General features: G+C 44.7%; 1 protein-coding gene across 2 annotated transcripts in view; it reads right to left on the bottom strand.

Moving 5' to 3' along the window:
* Positions 1 to 16,714, bottom strand: part of THOC5 (THO complex 5) — a 1,209,707-nt gene that overhangs the window by 99,606 nt on the left and 1,093,387 nt on the right. The gene's annotated exons all lie outside the window — the stretch shown is intronic.

The raw sequence follows: 16,714 nt of genomic DNA, 5'->3' as shown, positions 1-16,714 counted from the left end.
TATTTTCCACTCAACCAGAAATCAACATAATTTTCTGTTTCAGTAAGCCAATAACATGCTGTTGATATTTAAGCATATGAAACTGGCAGTTTAATGCCCTGAGTGCTAAGGTTGCAGATGTATAACCTTCTTACCCCATCTATCCAGTGCCCTGGATCAGAAGGGGTAGGATTTTGGCTGTAGAAGCCTTAACACTCTTGGGACCCTGAGAAAAAGCCTCAGGATCAGCAGCAGGATTTTGAAAAGTAATTTGTGGGAGTCAGGAACCCTGTAATATCTGTCTGGCTTACTAGGAGCCAGAGGCAGGGAATCAGGAGCCATGCTTGACTCCGAGAACACATCATCAACAATGTCTAATACAGGAGGTATTGCCAAAGGCCTATGCTGAGGAAGAAGAAGAAAACTCCCTAAGCCTCTCTTTTTGATTCTGAGAAGTCCTGACTCTCCCAGAGAAAATGTTCCCTTAAAGTATGCAAAGTCTCTCCAAAAGAGTAATCCTCGGGAGGAGATGCAGATGGGATGGATTCCTCTGCATCAGTGTCCTCATAAGGTGGAATAGAAAATTCCTGATCAGAAGAGGAATCAGAAGAAATGGAAACCTGATCTGAAGATTCATAATCAGTGCCTTGCCTAGGCCTCTTAGCAGGGCAGGGTTGGGAACCCCTGATCAAGGTAATTAAATCCTCAGCCATTTTGATCATTTGTTTTTTAGGCATAGGGGCCTGAGCACGTGGCTCATGCGTCAGTTTTTTTAGACATAGAAGTTGGTTTTGACCTTGTTTTTGATGATGGCGTTGGTTTAATATAAAAATATTGAGGCCTGAAAACACCCTCAGAAGCCGGTGCCTGCCCAGCGGCTCCAGACCCATACAAGGGGGAAGACATCCGCGGGTTCAATACTTTGCAAATCTCGCGGCATACCGGACTCCGAATGGGTCTCGGTAGAGGCTTGCTACTCAAAAGCAGCAGGTATCAGGGGCTGCAAAAGCGCCTCACTGAGTACCGGTGACTGGCTTAGGAGAAGCTTCGTCATCGGTTTTGGACCTCGACGGTCTGTCTCTGTCTTTTTCCTTGCGTTTTTTGTGAACTCCGGTAGCTGGATTGCTAACTGACGACATTTTCAGGGTAATTAAATCTTGAAGCAAAAAATTTAGAAGCAAAGATATACAGACGCTTAATAGTGCGTTGGTTAAATTTAGCACAAAACCGACAGCAAGGTACATTGAGATCAGGGCCTTGGCAAGGAATACAGTACAAATGAAAATCCTTATGAGGTATTTGCTTCCCACAAAGTAATGCAATTATTAACTTTTACTGACATCGGTAAGGAGCAAGAAAAAGTTTCCCCAATGGGGTACTTAGCTTTAGTTGAAGACTTCGGTTCTGAAACTCGAAAACGAAAATTGCAGTAGTCTGCCGACCGGCACTTGCGAACTGCTTCTGCTTCGGGAACCGTGCGGCAAGAAAGACTGATTAAAATAGCGTTGGCTGCATGTTTTATACCTCTGACGACCTGACGTCATGGAAGGGGAGACAGCAACCGATGCAGGACCCAAGACTTTGTTATTCAGGCTGACTGAGGGCAACCTGCCAGCAGATTACCCAAATGTAATGACTGCAACAGTGAAACACGAAGAACATTGACAGAATGTCCAAACAGGAGTGGAAAAAGGATCAATGTCCCACTAACAAGCCCAAAGAGAAAACCTCTTCCATTAGCTGGAATAAACCTTCTTAGAAGAAGGTTTCTGAGATGCCAAAATAATGCATTTCACCGGAGAAGGCAGCTTAACCTGACTGACAATCACTGGAACTGGATGTACCATGCTGTCAACCTCAGGGACTGAAGGTCGGGAGGAGGAAGTCCCCAGGGATGTGAGATGAGATCCTGGGCTAAGTTTAATACCCAGGGTGGATATTTCAGATGAGACCAGAGGAGGGAGAATTATGTCTGACGAAGCCAGAAGGGGGCAATGAGGATGAAGTGAGCCTTCAGGTGACGGGCTTTCTGTAAAACTTTAGGAATGAGGAGTGTTGGAGGATAGACAGTGGAGTCCCGGTAGCCAATCATGAATCAGAGTGTCCCTTGATGACTCCTCCTGTGGGGGAATCAGGGCCAAGTATTTGCTGCATTTGTGATTGAATGGGGATGCAAACAGATCACAGCATGGAAGATCCCACTGGACGAAAATCTGGTTTGCCATTGACTGGTTCAGGGACCACTTTTGGGGACTCTGGATAGACCTGCTGAGCTTGTCTGCCAGCACACTGGAATCGCCGGGGATAGGAGTTGCAAGAAGAAAGCGTCTGGAGGACATCGCCCACTTCCACACTCTCATGGCTTCTCTGCACAGCAGATACGATTGTGTCTCCCCTGCTTGTTGATGTACCAGATTGCTGCCATGGTGTCTGTCTGAATTGCCACAGTCCCAAGAAGGAGATAAGTCCTGGAAGCCTTGCACCAATAGTAGGACAGCTCTCATCTCTAGGACGCTGATGTGCAACTTGGTCTCCTAGGGGACCACGTGCCTTGGACTGTCCTTCACTGAAAATGCTCCCCACCCCAAAAGGGAGGCATCTGTGGTCACCGTGGTCTGGGGTTGCGGAAGACAAAAGGGTCTCCCTAGCAAAAGATCCTTGTATCAGAGCCACCACACTATGGGATGCCACCAGACTGAAGATATCTAGACTGCCATGGAGGGAGGGTGAAGATGAGCCGACCACTGTACCGCCAGGGTCCACTGAAGCACCCACATGTGGTATCTGGCAAGGTGAACCAATTGAATAGCTGCCACCATTGAACAGAGGGTTTGAAGAATAAGGTGGGCAGGGACACTATCGCGATCCAGGAGTTGGAGAACTTGCTCCCAGATCACGTCTACCCTGAACAGGGAAAGAGCTGCAGTCTCGAACCCCTATGAATTCCAGCCTCTGACATGGAGCAAGGTGTGCCTTGGGAAGGTTGACAGTAATGCCCAGATCACAAAACAGACGGTGTGGAATCTGTGGTTAGAGAGAGAAGATGCTTTGTGGGAGCCATGTGGAGCCAATCATCCACGTACGGGAATACTTGAAACCCCTGCAGCTGGAGATGGGCTGCTACCACTGCCATGCATTTGGTGAACACCCAAGGGACTGAGATGAGACTGAAGGGCAGGGCTCTGAACTGATAGTGTCTGGCCCCCAGCTGGAAGCGCAGGAATCTCCTGGAGCATCTGTTGATTTTTATGTGAGATCTATTGAGCAAATCCAATTGTCCTTGCACAGAAGCGGAAGAATGGACTGAACACTGATCATCTGGAACTTCTACTTCTTGACTGATAAATTCAACTTGGTGAGGTACAGAATGGGATATAGGTCCCCCTTTTTTTTTTTTTTTTTTTTTTTTTTTTTTCTGGGCACTAAAAAGAAGTGAGAGTAAGTACTGGATCCTTGTTGTCCTGATGGGACCTTCTGGATGGCTCTTTTTTGAAGGAGGTCTTGAACTTCCATGAAAGCTAACTCCCTTTGGCGGGGTGGGACGTCTGGGAGTGACTTTTGGATTGGAGGGGGCGATCAAAGGGTATAAAGTATCCCCAGGGCACAATGTTTAGCACCCACTCATCTGAGGTAATAGCAGTCCAAGCCAGGGGATGAACAAGATATGGCTTCTGACTGCGTCCAGGGCAGAACAGTCAGGCAATGCTTCAGGAGCGCTGTGGAGGCTTTTCCAAGAAGGGTTCTGTGGACCTCCTCTACCTCTGGGGTGGCGTCTGCCATCAAATTCCCTTCCCCACCCGGAAGAAGAGGATTTCTGAGGAGCATTTTGGAAGAAGACTGCGCCCTGCAGAACCATAGCTTTTTACTACCACTCTGAGTCTTGGAGAAGGAACGTTGGGGAGTAGAAAACTCGATCCCTACTCCAGACAAGGTCTTTCCCTCCTGCTCACTGCGGGTCAGTGTTTTCTTGATCGAAGGACCAAATAAAGTAGATCCATCAAACAGGACATTGGTAAAGGATGCCTTGAAGTTATCCGAATACCCGCAAAGGCGAAGCCAGGCATGACGCCTAATGGCAATGCCTGTGCCCACTGCTCGTGAGGTGGCCTTGACCGCATTCGAGATGAAACTCATTGAGGCATTAGCATGGGAAGTGAGAGTAGAAAGCTTTGGAGAGACCAGTTTAAGGCTCTCCAGTGGTAACAAATTTGAAAGGGAAGAGGAAAGTTTCAACACCAAATTCCTTTGCAGCAGTGTAAAATGTGCCATAAAATTAGTAGTCCTCAGTCTGAAGGTAGCTGAGGCATACACATACTTCCCAAAACAGTCAATCATCTGCAACTCTCTATTAGGGTGACGGACTGCAGAGCTCTTTTCTGCGAGCTCTTTCTTGGTGGTTGCGGCAACCACAATAGCATCTACAGGGACACCTTTATTCCAAAAATGTTCGTCTTTCGGCAGACTTAGAAACTTGTCTGCTCCCCTTGGTGACCAGTTCTACTGTGTCCAGCTCCTTCCACGCCCTGCTGGCAATGAGCTGGACTAGCTCATCTGTAGGGGGAAACACACAGGAGGAAAATGGGCCTGCCCTGAACGCCTTCAGGAACACGGATTCCTATGAAGGACACCTCCTTGGATGGTAGTCTGGGGTACCCCTTCCTCAAAATCTGTGTCCTCAGTGAGGAACTCTCGAGGGGAGTCCAGGTGCCTCCTCTTGCACGTCCACTTCAAAGGTGGCTCCTTAACTGTGGGTTCTGGGGGGACTCTGTGGAGGAGGATACCCCTTTGGGGGCAATGCTCTTCTAAAGGCAATTCCAGGAGGGATGACCCCGAACCGATGATGAAGATTTGCCACCCAAAACAGAACCAGGCAGGGGTAGGTCCAGAGCAGAGGTAGAGGCTGCCAACCAACCAGAAACTGCTCTATCGCCCGGAAAGCAGAAGGACTGGAAGAAGTTCCACCTCTATCCCCGCCGGTAATGACCGACTGGGGTGGGAGGGGGGACTCCAGCAAAGTATCAACGTCCCCGAATGATATCAGTCCCAAGCTATCCAAGGCAGATGCCCCCAAGGGAAGGGAATGGTCTGAAAAATCTGGACCGGATCCTCCCTGGTGGCCCCCACGGATCTCTCAGGTCCAAGGCAATGCTAGCCCTGAGGGCAAGGGGGCTGAACCAGCCAGGGACCCAGGTGGTGTGGGAGTGAGGGCACTACCCAACACAGATGGCCTCCCCTTAAGCAAGAGCTCACCCTGGGGAGCTGAGCTCGCATGAATCGGACGGCAAGAGAGGAGTTCTGATGTGGGTGAAGAGCCCCTCGACAAGTGGCTAGGGGATGGACGCAAGCCAGGTTCCACTTGGCTGTGAGAAAGCTCATCATCATCTGGTCCTCAGATGGGAGCAAACTCCTAGTAGACCGGGAGGAAATCTGAAGAATGGCCTGAATGGGTTGAGTGTCTGCGGTCCCTATAGGAGGACCTGCTGGACTTTCCAGCATCCGAAACTCTGGAAGGGGTCAGAGGATCGATTATAACAATGGGCTCAGAGGAAGCCATCGGATCCGAGCTAATTAAGGACCTCGCGGACATCCGAGGGGAGGAGGGGGATGGATAAGACTGGATCCAAGGACCTCAGAGTCTCTCAGGATTCTGATTTGGCCGGGAGAGCCAAAGATCCTGGAGTTGGCTCCCTCAAGGCTGGACTCAGATCTGGGGCACAGGGATCCGATATCCTCGGCCATTTAGCAGGGGAGTCCCGAGGCTTCCTCTCGGGATCCGAAGGGGCTTTTTTGGAGGGGGAGCCCGAGAACAGCGGACCCCCTTTAGCAAGCCCTTTTAGTAGCACCTTGTTTCTATGGTCTGAGAGCCCTAGGGTTGAACCCTGCACAGATATTGCATTTGATCTGTAAATGGGGCTGGACAGTAGATGCACTCCTCACGCCGTTTTCAGGTGTTGCTCCTCATGCAGTGAGAAGTTAGCTCCGGACGACACGCATGAGGAGCAACACCTGAAAACGGCGGGTTTGTCAGCCATAAGCACAGGCAAAATATACAACCGCCCCCCCCAAACACACACACACACACACACACACAATGAAAGGGAGAGAAAGACACTAAAGAGAGAAAACGGTGGGGAAAAAATCTAAAGGACCAGCGATCAACTAAGGGAAGGGAGGGAACCTACTACTGCACTAAACTAAGCTAACTACACTTATCAGGACGTAGAGAGACAGAGAACACCTCAAAAAAGTTACCCACAAAGGTTACTTAGCTGATTGAAGAGCTTGAGCTGCAGAGAACAAATCTATTCACTGTTCGTGGCAAACGAGATCTGAGGATTATGTGTAACAGGTGTTCCTGAGAGGGGAGAAGAGCAAGCTCAGAAGCTGTCGCTCACTCTGTCAGCATGGATCAAAGGTTGGATCCAAGATCCATCCATGATTAATAATGACACGGACAGCATCAGATCATACGGTTACAGGTACATGGCTGTGGTAACATCAGAAGAAGCACAGACGTATAAAGAAAATAACTGCTCTTCAAAAACCTTTCAGTCAGCAAGTTCTCAGAGTAGTAATAGATTACACTATAGTGATACAGCACATCAGCAAATGAAGAGAGTCTTGCAACCCCTCACCCTTTGCAGTCTACCTGTTAAAATGATGAGAAATGGTCATCAGCCTGTCACACTCTGCCTCTTTCTTTCAACACCTTTACATTCCGTTTTGAAGGATTACGGTCAGATGTCCCCAAAAACAAGTGACCAGCTTCTTAGGCCATTAGATTCTTAGGCTCTTGAACAGTTTGCTTATTAAATGTTCTACAATGATCATAGCTTTACACATTATAGTTTCTGCCTTAAAACAGACACTGCAAATCGTAATCCTTAGAGGGTACGCATCTCCCACAGTCGTATCTGTTAATTACTTCTTAGGGCAAGATTTCACCTGAGTAAGGAAAAAACAGAAATTTAGAAGAGCTAAAATCAGTAATCAGGAAGGAGGACATAGCAAAGCTGAAAAGTGTGTTTATCTATCTTATTAAAATTTTGCCAATAAGGACAAGATCACCTCCCATGTGACTGAGTGACCATACAATTCAGAAGCAAAAAAATGATTTTTGGTGATGTCCTCAGCACAGGACGTAACTGAAACCTGGATAGAGGACTCTGTAGTGCTCTTTATATATGTCTGGAAGATAGATGTCTGTCTGCAGCTAATTCAGATTTACTCTGAATGTAGTACAGCAATGCTTACTGTGATGAATATCATTACATACATCCTCAGAAATATGATCATTTAGCCCAGTGAATTGCCCATTTCTCAACAAAATGATTTTAATAATTGATCTGTGACAAACAGCAGCATAATTAAACAATCCGTGGCAAATGGCAGAAATACCTCCCCCTAACAGCCTCTTTGAGGGGCATACAGCTGTTTAATGCAGTTTTCAGTTCCACTTCTTTCTTTAATTCAGCCTCCTTATAATTTCTGTCCCATACAGATAGATCCTTCCTGTATACATTTTGCCATCATGCCTGCAAACTAAAAAGACTGCCCTCAGATGCAATCCATGACTTTCACAACATTGGGAAATTCAACTATTGTCAGGACAAGTGCAGTCCAGAAATGGCCACCATGCAGGCAGCCATGACAGAGGTTTTGCGCCCTTGCTGGTATGCTAGCAGTAACAGCATCTGTAATGATCTAAAACCTGCCTTTGAGTGGGGTGGAGGGAAACAAGATTAACATCACAGCAGGGGCTCACAATGCTCTTCTATGTGAGTGCATGCTTTTTTTTGTACAACTGTACTGAAGGCTACCACCAAGTAGTAGCTTGCCGAGTCTAATAACCTCCCCCAAGTTACACATTTCCTTTGCCACCTGTCCTCTGAAAGGCTGTGGCAGTGCATAAGCGGTTCTACTTCCATCCTCCCTTTCAGCTCCATCAGACATCTGAGCCACTAATCAAACTCAGGTTACCTGGATTATAGTCTGAGCTTTTTTTCCCTCCATGCTAGTAGAAGTGTATACAGTTATTTTCACTCTGTGAAAAAAATGCTTTTTTTTGAATTACCTGAAGACCATTCCAAAAATTCTTACATGGTCTTCCTTTCTACCTTTAAAATCTCTAATTTTCTAGAGCAATATTCTAATGGGATACCTCTTGGACTCTATAGATCTCCTGAGTCATCTGAATCATATAGCTTGTTGTGCCACCTCCCGCTTGCTGCTCTTCAGCTGGACATCTGGTTGGTGATTTCTACACAGTTGTAAATAGGCAAACACTTGTAAAACATCACAAGAAAGTTCAGAGATCTTCAGGCTAAACTAGTTTGAAGTTGTATAAAATGAAACACCACCTCTACAAATCTTATCTGGCTTGCAATTATACCATTATTCAAATCATAACAACACGTCTTTCAAAAACGGCCACCAGGGCTTGTACACCATCAGTCAAAATGAGTCTTCATCACCACACAAACATCTGACAGTAATAAAAAAGTTAATTTATGGAGTTTATCAGGCTTTGTCTGGATGGAATACTCATCCATGGATACCTTAATAAAACCATAAATGAAGGGCAAGTGACTTTGTTCCAGAGTGGCAAAACATCACCCACATTACCTCCTCTAGGTTTACTGGAGCTGGACACAGAAATGGATGATGAACTGTTTGGCTCAGATCAGTAATGATATTACTTAACTCATTCCCCTCCGGTACAGCTTTTTTGAGTGTGTACCTTTAACTCCCAGTGGGTGTGGCTTGAGCCTTTAAAAAATGTAGTAATCACCTTACAGTTCTAACACTCACTGACAGAGGTCAAATATCAATACAATTGTGTTTGCCATCATGTATACTTCAAGATAAAATATTCCAACATCTTGTATGTAGCATGGCTTTGGAATTATTAATGCCAATATGAACAAGCAAAGTTTGATGCCTAGAGGTGAAGCAGGAGGTAACTGCAGAAACGCCTGGAGGTGCACTCAGCTGTAATGAGTCAAGGAATGCACACTGGGTTTAAGAACTAGACACCTTTTGTAGGGAACACTCAAGGACACCTCTGACAAAAAAGTGTCTGTGGGTTAAGGACACGATCACTGAGAAGGCCACTGCAGTAGGTGAAGCACCAAATAAATCCTTTTCTGTGCCCTCTCACACAGTTTTTTTTTCCTTTTTAATAAACATTGTTAATTTGTGACCCAAACTTGGATACATTAACGATGAAAAATATAAAATTTTCCATTATTGTTAATATGCATTATGCATACATTTTTATCATAATGCTATTCCTTTGTGCTTATGAACTGGAACACACACACTTTTCCATTCCTACTGGCGTACTTATTTTAGCCATTTGAGTATAATTTTGCAAATACTGTTCTCAAATACACCACTTAATCTTAAGAAAATTGATTTCTCCATCTTTTAATTATTCCTTCTCTAGATCTTTTATTTCCTTTGCAATATTCAGTACTTCATTCACAGCTGGTTTAATCTTTGATTTCTACTTTCATATAATTGATTTCTTAGCTACTAGCATTAAACTTAAGAACTTGATATGTTTTGACAATTCTAAACCTAGACACCAAATCAGCAGCATTAGTTAGTTTCTTAGTTAATACAATGCATTCCCCCCAATGACAGTCTAAATGCAAGCAAGAAGAAATTTGGAGAAACTAAGAAAATCAACCAAAAAAAGAAAACTGGTTGATGTAAAAGGTGACTGGACACGCATGTTTCTGAATGCATATTGGGAAGAAATAAGTATGTTTTTTAAGGGGATATGGTTTGATAATTCTTTAAGTAGATCAATAATACTAATGAATGATCCACTTAACTGTATTTGTAAAAGCCAAACAACAAAATATTTTGGTCTCTTTTGGCAGCTGCTAGGAAAGTTACTACAAAAAACTGGAAACAAACTCAGTTCATTCATTCGAAGAATTCTTACATTTAATAGCAATACTATGTAAAACTGAAAAAAACGTGAACAGAATAAAATCTATAAATCATACTAACACTGTTGTGTGGATGGGATAGCCTTGAAATGTTGCTATTAAAATACCAAGACTCAATGTGTTATTTGTATAAAATTACCTTGATGATTCAATGTATTCCTATCATTGTATAACGTGTTATTTGTACAAGATTAATGATTCAATGTATTCCTATCATTGTACAATGTGATGTTTAATGACTTCATTTCTGCGTATATACTGCAAATTAATTACTACAGACTTTAAAAAATAAATAAAAAATAAAAGCCTGGGAAGCATCTTGCTGCTGTTCAATTTTAGATAGGCGGTGGCTTTCAGCAATTTAGAGGAAAATAAAGTGCATTCAGATGTATTTAAAATAAATGAAACACTAAAGGAACATACACAGTCAAATAAAAATGGATAGCAAAAACTATAAGCTTTAACTAGCTACTCACATGAGTTGCGAAAACTGCAAAAATCAGAGAGTAAAATGAAAAAAGGCCGGCTTAGCATGAGGCTTCTTACGAACAATTAAAAAAAAGTACATGAAGTTCTGCTGTTTTATTTATTAAAAGGAACGAAAACGCTCATCTACTACAATTGTCTGCAGTGCTCTTTCCACAGTAAGGATAGTGTTAAGTGGAACTTACCATAACAGCAGATGCTTCTACTGATCACTGTTGTATTAAGTTAAGCTATATGGGGTTGTATCTTGGCAAGTATATGACTAACCAGACAGCTATTCAAAGCTCAAAAGCACCTTCCACATGCTCTGTCATGAACTTGAGCAGAGCTTGGAGACTATTTATATTAGGATACATCAGGATGAGCAGTAGCAAGCCCCACCCAGTATGTGATGTGGGCTGACACTGTAACTATAATTTCATACCTATTTTTCAAGAAATTAATTTTTTTGCTAAACAAGTTGTTCTTAAAAAGATTAAAAAGCTACACAGCTTAATGTCCACTGTAAAACGACCCTTGAAACCCCCCACACCACAGGACTACAAGACAGTAGAACTTAAAATTGTGTATAGCAGGGGGTGCAAGCAGATGGCAGCCCCCTTTGCTGGATGTGCGCAGTCCTTCACTCCCATTAAGTCGGTAATGCCAGATATTAAGAGTTTCAAATTTATTAAACTTTTTACTCCTCACAGAATAAAAATAACATTTTCAAAAAACATCCCAACAACTACTCTTAACCAACAGCCTGTTGGAAAGTCAATTATTTTATTTATTTAATATATGTTTACCGGGAAAGTCCGATTTGGAACGAAAAATAAAGTTTATCACAGGAAAAAAAAAACAAGAACAAAATAAAAGAAAGAAATTTGACCCAAGCAGCTCAGACTACTCCACTTTAATGTCATGACACAGGATGATATGTCTGGGATTATTTGTATATCATCCTGTGTAGTGACATTAAAAATGCTCCAGACGCATGTCTTTGTAACGTGGTAGTAAACCGGAGCACCTGGAGGAAACCCACACGATCGTAGGAAGGACATGCAGACTCCGCATAGAAGGCGTCCCAGCCGAGAATCAAACTGGAGAACCTCTTGCTGTGAGGCGACAACACTACCGCTGCACCACTGCACCATCCGCCAACAATTAAGTTGTTACCGCCCACACCTGCACAAAATACAATGTTGCGCCTAAAGTAAACACTCACCCAGAGCTCCATACAAAAGGCAGTAGAGTATCAAAAAGCTTTATAGAGCTTTCTTACCACAAGAAGGGAGGGTAGAGCAGTGAAAGATAAACACCAGGGGAAAAAAAAATAAAACACAAACGTATAAAAACATATATACATGGAATACACACATCCACACCCACCTTGGCAAAAACAGATAAAGCACTAGAAGGGGGATGGTTGGAGGGGACTGCTACTACAATACTAACCAACTAGAACATCTACTGTTATGGTAAATTCCACTTAGACAAATACAGTACTGTAGTTCAAGGAGCACTGTGATTGCTCTCCAGTAAGTTAACCTACAAGCTTGTTCAGTACTGCTATAAAGAAAAGTTGTATAAAATCTTACCATAACCATAGACGTCCTTCTCTTCCATGTTGCAGTATTCAACATATAGTTTACTCCTCTTGCTTCGCGAATGTCCAGCCAGTATATAAAAGTTTTCAGTCACTGCATGATGTGTGGGACATCTGATGTGCCTCAAGGAACGTAGGCCATAAAAGTGACGTCAGAATGCACCAGCCCTCAGAACTGTAAGCCCCAGTCGGAACCAGTCCTAGGAAGGGCAATGCCAGTCCTGTGCTACCCAGAAATGGAAATGCAGCCTAACAGGAGGGGAAAGAGGGTTTGAAGGAAGGGTCTATATTACTAGAACGAACGTTTAAATGTTCGAATCTGTAAAGGTCGACCTTTACAGATCGAACACTTAAACGTTCGAAATAGTAAAATAGTACATAAAAAAAAAACAAATATGAAGAAAGGGTTTAAGCATGGGGGCAAGCCCCCCCTGCACCCCACACAACCCCCGCTACTTAAATATACCAACTCAAAGATTGTACTTCAGTGAACTACAGTGCGGAAATGGGAAATTTCCCATTCCCTACACTGTAGAGCGATCTTGGAGTTGGTATATTAAAGTAAGGGGGGGTGTGGGGGGGCAGGGAGCCTTGCCACATGCTTAAACCCTTTAGTTTTTTTTTTGAGTTGTGCATTTTTTTTTAATTTTTGTAAAAAGTCGACCACTTAACTGTTCAATCTCTACAGGTCGACCTTTAGATATTCGAACATTTAAGCAGTCATGCATCTAATATAGACCCGGGAAGGAATACTGCAACATGGAAGAGAAGGACATCTATGGTTATGGTAAGATTTTACACAACTTTTCTATGTCCTTATATTCCCATGTTGCAGTATGCCAAAGCTCACTGTGAAGGAGGGGGTGGTGGTGGTCTAGAGGCGGTCTCCAGGAATCCGTGAAGGATAGCCCTGGCAAAACCCACCTTGGCTCGGGAAATGTGGTCTAACTTGTAATGTTTGGAGAAGGTGTGGACTGATGACCAAGTGGCTTGCTTCAAGAATGGCAGAGGTATCCAGACCCTTGAAGAAGGCTCCTGAGGAAGCCATAAGCCTGGTGGTGTGCTTTGACAGAGCCTTGCAGGGATTTCCCATGGTATTTGTAGCAGAAGGTGATGGCTTTGGAAATCCAGGTAGAGATGGCTTGTTTGGTTACTGCATTCCCTAGGGCCCTAGGGTGGAAGGAGACAGAGTTGATCAGCCTGTCTGATGGGCTTGGTTTTATGCAGATAAAAGCAGAGTTGTCTGTGAACATCCACAAAGTGAAGTACTCTCTCACTGTCCCCCTGTGGGTTACGGAAGAAAGTAGGTAGGTGGATGGCTTGATTCGGGGACAGGACATTCACCACCTTGGGCACGAATGAAGGGTTAGTTCTAAGAGTAACCCTGTCATTGTGGAAAACTAGGAAAGGTGGAGTAGCCACGACGGTTTGCAGTTCTGATACTCTTCTGACTGAGGTCATGGCCACGAGTAGTACAGTTTTCCATGTACAGTATTTTAGGGAAGCTTTGGCTGCTGGCTCAAATGGAGGAAACGTGAGCTTTTCCAAAACATAGTTATGGTCCCATGGGGGTGGAGACAGTTTCCTGGGGGGCCTGAGGTGAAGAACCCCTTTGAGAAAAAGCTTAGCTGGTAGTCTGAACGCTACAGGGGGTCCAGAGGAAGGCATGTTGAAATAGCAGACAAGTGGGCTTTAATGGAGGAATAGGCCAATCTTGTTCTGCAGTAGCTGACACAGGTAAGACGGAACTAAAGGAGTCTCGCTTGGAAGCGGGTCCAAATGTCTTTTGTGACACCATATAGAAAATCTCTTCCATTTTGAAAGGTAAGGTTTTCTTGTATTTGATTTCATGGCCTCCTGCAGGACAGTGAGCACATCCTCATTGTAAAGGTGTCTGAAGGGGATCAGAATCCCATCAGCCACAAGGAGACGTGCAGTAACTACCACTGTGGGTGTATTTGGGATCCTTTGTGCTGCGTGAGAAGGTCCACTCTGAGGGGTAACTTGTGGTGATTACCCTTGGATAGTCATAAGAGTAGGAGGGGCCAATGCTATCTTGGTCAGTAGGGAGTCACCAACAAGATTTTTGGTCTGTCCTGCTGGATTTTCAGCAAGAATTTCTGGACGAGTGGGAAAGGGGGGGATGCATAGAGAAACTTCCCCTTCTAAGAGATTGAGAAGGCATCTGTTGCCAGTGCCTGAGGATGTGGTATCCTGCTGATGGAGGAGGCAAACGGGTCTATTTGAGGTGAAGCATCCATTTGTGGTAGTTTGTTATGGTTCTGCTGAGATAGTCTGCCTGGGTGTTCTGTAGAGAGGGATTCTAGAATGCCTGCAGGGTCACTCCTTGTGGCCAATTCCCAATACTAGGAGACCTAGTATGCAAAGTAAGCAAGACTTGGTCCCTCCCTGTTTGTTGAGATATCACAGAACTGTGGTATTGTCGGTGAAAATCTTTAGTGGACCTTGCTGTAGATAGGTTTGGAAGGCACGAAGGGCCAGGAGAATTGCCCTCATTTCTCAAACATTGATGTATTCTTGTTTGTGTGGCTCTGTCCACAGACTCTGCACATTTTGATGGCCCAAAGTTGCTCCCCAGCCCAAGTCTGAGGCATCTGTGTAGGTAGGGGTGGGTTGGAGGGGAAGACCTGGATTGAGGGTCACTTGTGTCAACCACCACTGGATTTCTAGTCTGAGGCATGGTAGGAGGGAACCCTGTACTCCAAGGGGTGGGAGTGTTGGGTCCATACTAACTGAAGGTACCATTGCAACTTTCTCATATGAAGTCTTGCTAATGGTAACATGAGGACAGTGGCTGCTATGTAGCCCAGGAGCCTGAGGTACTGTCTTGCTGTCAATTCTGTAGACTGAAGGACCAGAAGTAGGTATTCTGTCATGTTTTCCATCTTTTGATGGGGAAGGTAGGCCTTCACGACATCTGTCTGAATTCTGCACCCCAAGAAGACAGTGTCTTGAGTGGGTTCCAGGTGGGATTTTGGGTAATTTATCTGGAATCCCAAAGACTTTAGGAGAGAAACAACAAGGCATATATGTTGCAGGAGGGTCTCCTTGTTGTCTGCCTGTATCAGCAGGTTGTCTAGATAAGGGAATATCTGGATTCCCTTTGCCCTGCAGAAGGCAATCACTGTAGCCAAACATTTAGTGAAAACCCTGGGTGCAGTGGAAAGCCCAAAGGGCAAGGCAGAGAACTGAAATTAAGAAGGTCCCACCAAGAACCTCAGGTATATCCTGGAAGTGGGCTGTATGGGAATGTGAAGATAGGCATCCTTTATATCTAAGGTGGCCTTAAACCCCTGGCAGATCAGAAGGGGAAAACGTGTTGGTAGGGTCAACATCCTGAAGGCTGGAACCTTCAGGAATAGGTTGAGGTATGACAGATCCAGAATTGGTCTCCAAGGACTGTCTATTCTTGGAACCAGGAAAATCCTGGAGTAGAAACCTCTTCCTTTTGCTGCGAGAGGCACTGGTTCGATGGTGCCCTGAGCCAGCGGTGTTTGTAGCACTGGCTGCAGGAAGTGGATCTGTTGTTTTGGAAGTTGTGGGATGCCTTTTCATTTTGGGGGCATAAGCCAGGTCATGGAATAGTCATTTTGAAGGAATGAAAGGACCCATTTGTCCGAGGTGATGGATGTCCACACAGAGAGGCAGTGAGAGAGGCGTACCGACAGAGGGAGAGAGGGAGGAGGAGGTGGTTGTAAGGTTGGCACATAGTCAGATGCTACCTGCCTTGTCTTGAAAGGGTGGGCTCTGGCTTAAGGATGGTGTAGCTCTAGCTGGAGGGGGTTGTTTTCTGGTAAGTTATCTAGGAGCAGCAGGGTGAGAATGTTTTCCAATGAACTGTGTTTTAGCTGGGTAGTTCCTTTGAAATTTAGGAATAGGAGAGACTATCAAGTGTTTCAAATCTTGCACTTCTTTCCCCTTTTGCTGAAGTGACAAACAAATCAGCCACTTTTGCACCAAACAAAGCTGTGTTGTCCAGAGGGGCATCAATCAGCTTTGCCATGAAATCATCTGGAAGGGGCTGGAGGCATAGCCAGGAGTACCTTCTTAAGGCAGCTGCTGATGCTGCTAACCTTGCTGAGGCTTCAGCAGCAGCATAACTGCACTTTGAGTGCCTGGAAACCTGGGAGATGAGAGGCAGAAGGGAAGACAGTGAAGCTTTGGCAGCACAATCTGCTGCATCAGCCAACTCCTTGGAGGCTTTCTCCAGCAGTGATAAAGCATATTTAGCCATATGTGTCTGGTAGTTAGTAGCCCTGAAGGACAGAGTGGCAGAGGTGTAGATTGTCTTACCCAGATACTCCATGGTTTTGCTGTCTTTGTCAGTAGGAAGGATAGTAGTTTAGATGTCTTATCTCTGGAATGGAGATGGTGACAGGGTCTGCTGGTGGGCACTTGAGAAGATACTTGGCAGTTTCAGGGATTTTAAACTTTATTAGGTCTGCATGGAGCAGGTGGTTGAGAGTCAGGATTTAAGGATCCTGAGGAGAAGGCATCCAGGAAGGCAGGCAGAATTGGAGGAACAGCAGACAGGCTTGGGGAATCCATCTGAATGAGGTCATAATACCTTTTTTTGGACCTCAGTCATTTCAGAGGATTCCCACTTAAAATGTTCCTTCATCTTGGAGATGATTTCTCCAAAAGTCAAATCCTTGGCTGGGGAGTCAACGGATTCTAC

The sequence above is a fragment of the Protopterus annectens genome, chromosome 4.part0 (genome assembly GCF_019279795.1).
Source record: "Protopterus annectens isolate FY-2018-M chromosome 4.part0, PAN1.0, whole genome shotgun sequence".
Taxonomy (NCBI): Eukaryota; Metazoa; Chordata; order Ceratodontiformes; family Protopteridae; genus Protopterus; species Protopterus annectens.
The sequence above is the reverse complement of the archived record's forward strand: the minus strand, read 5'-3'. Positions and strand labels throughout refer to the sequence as shown.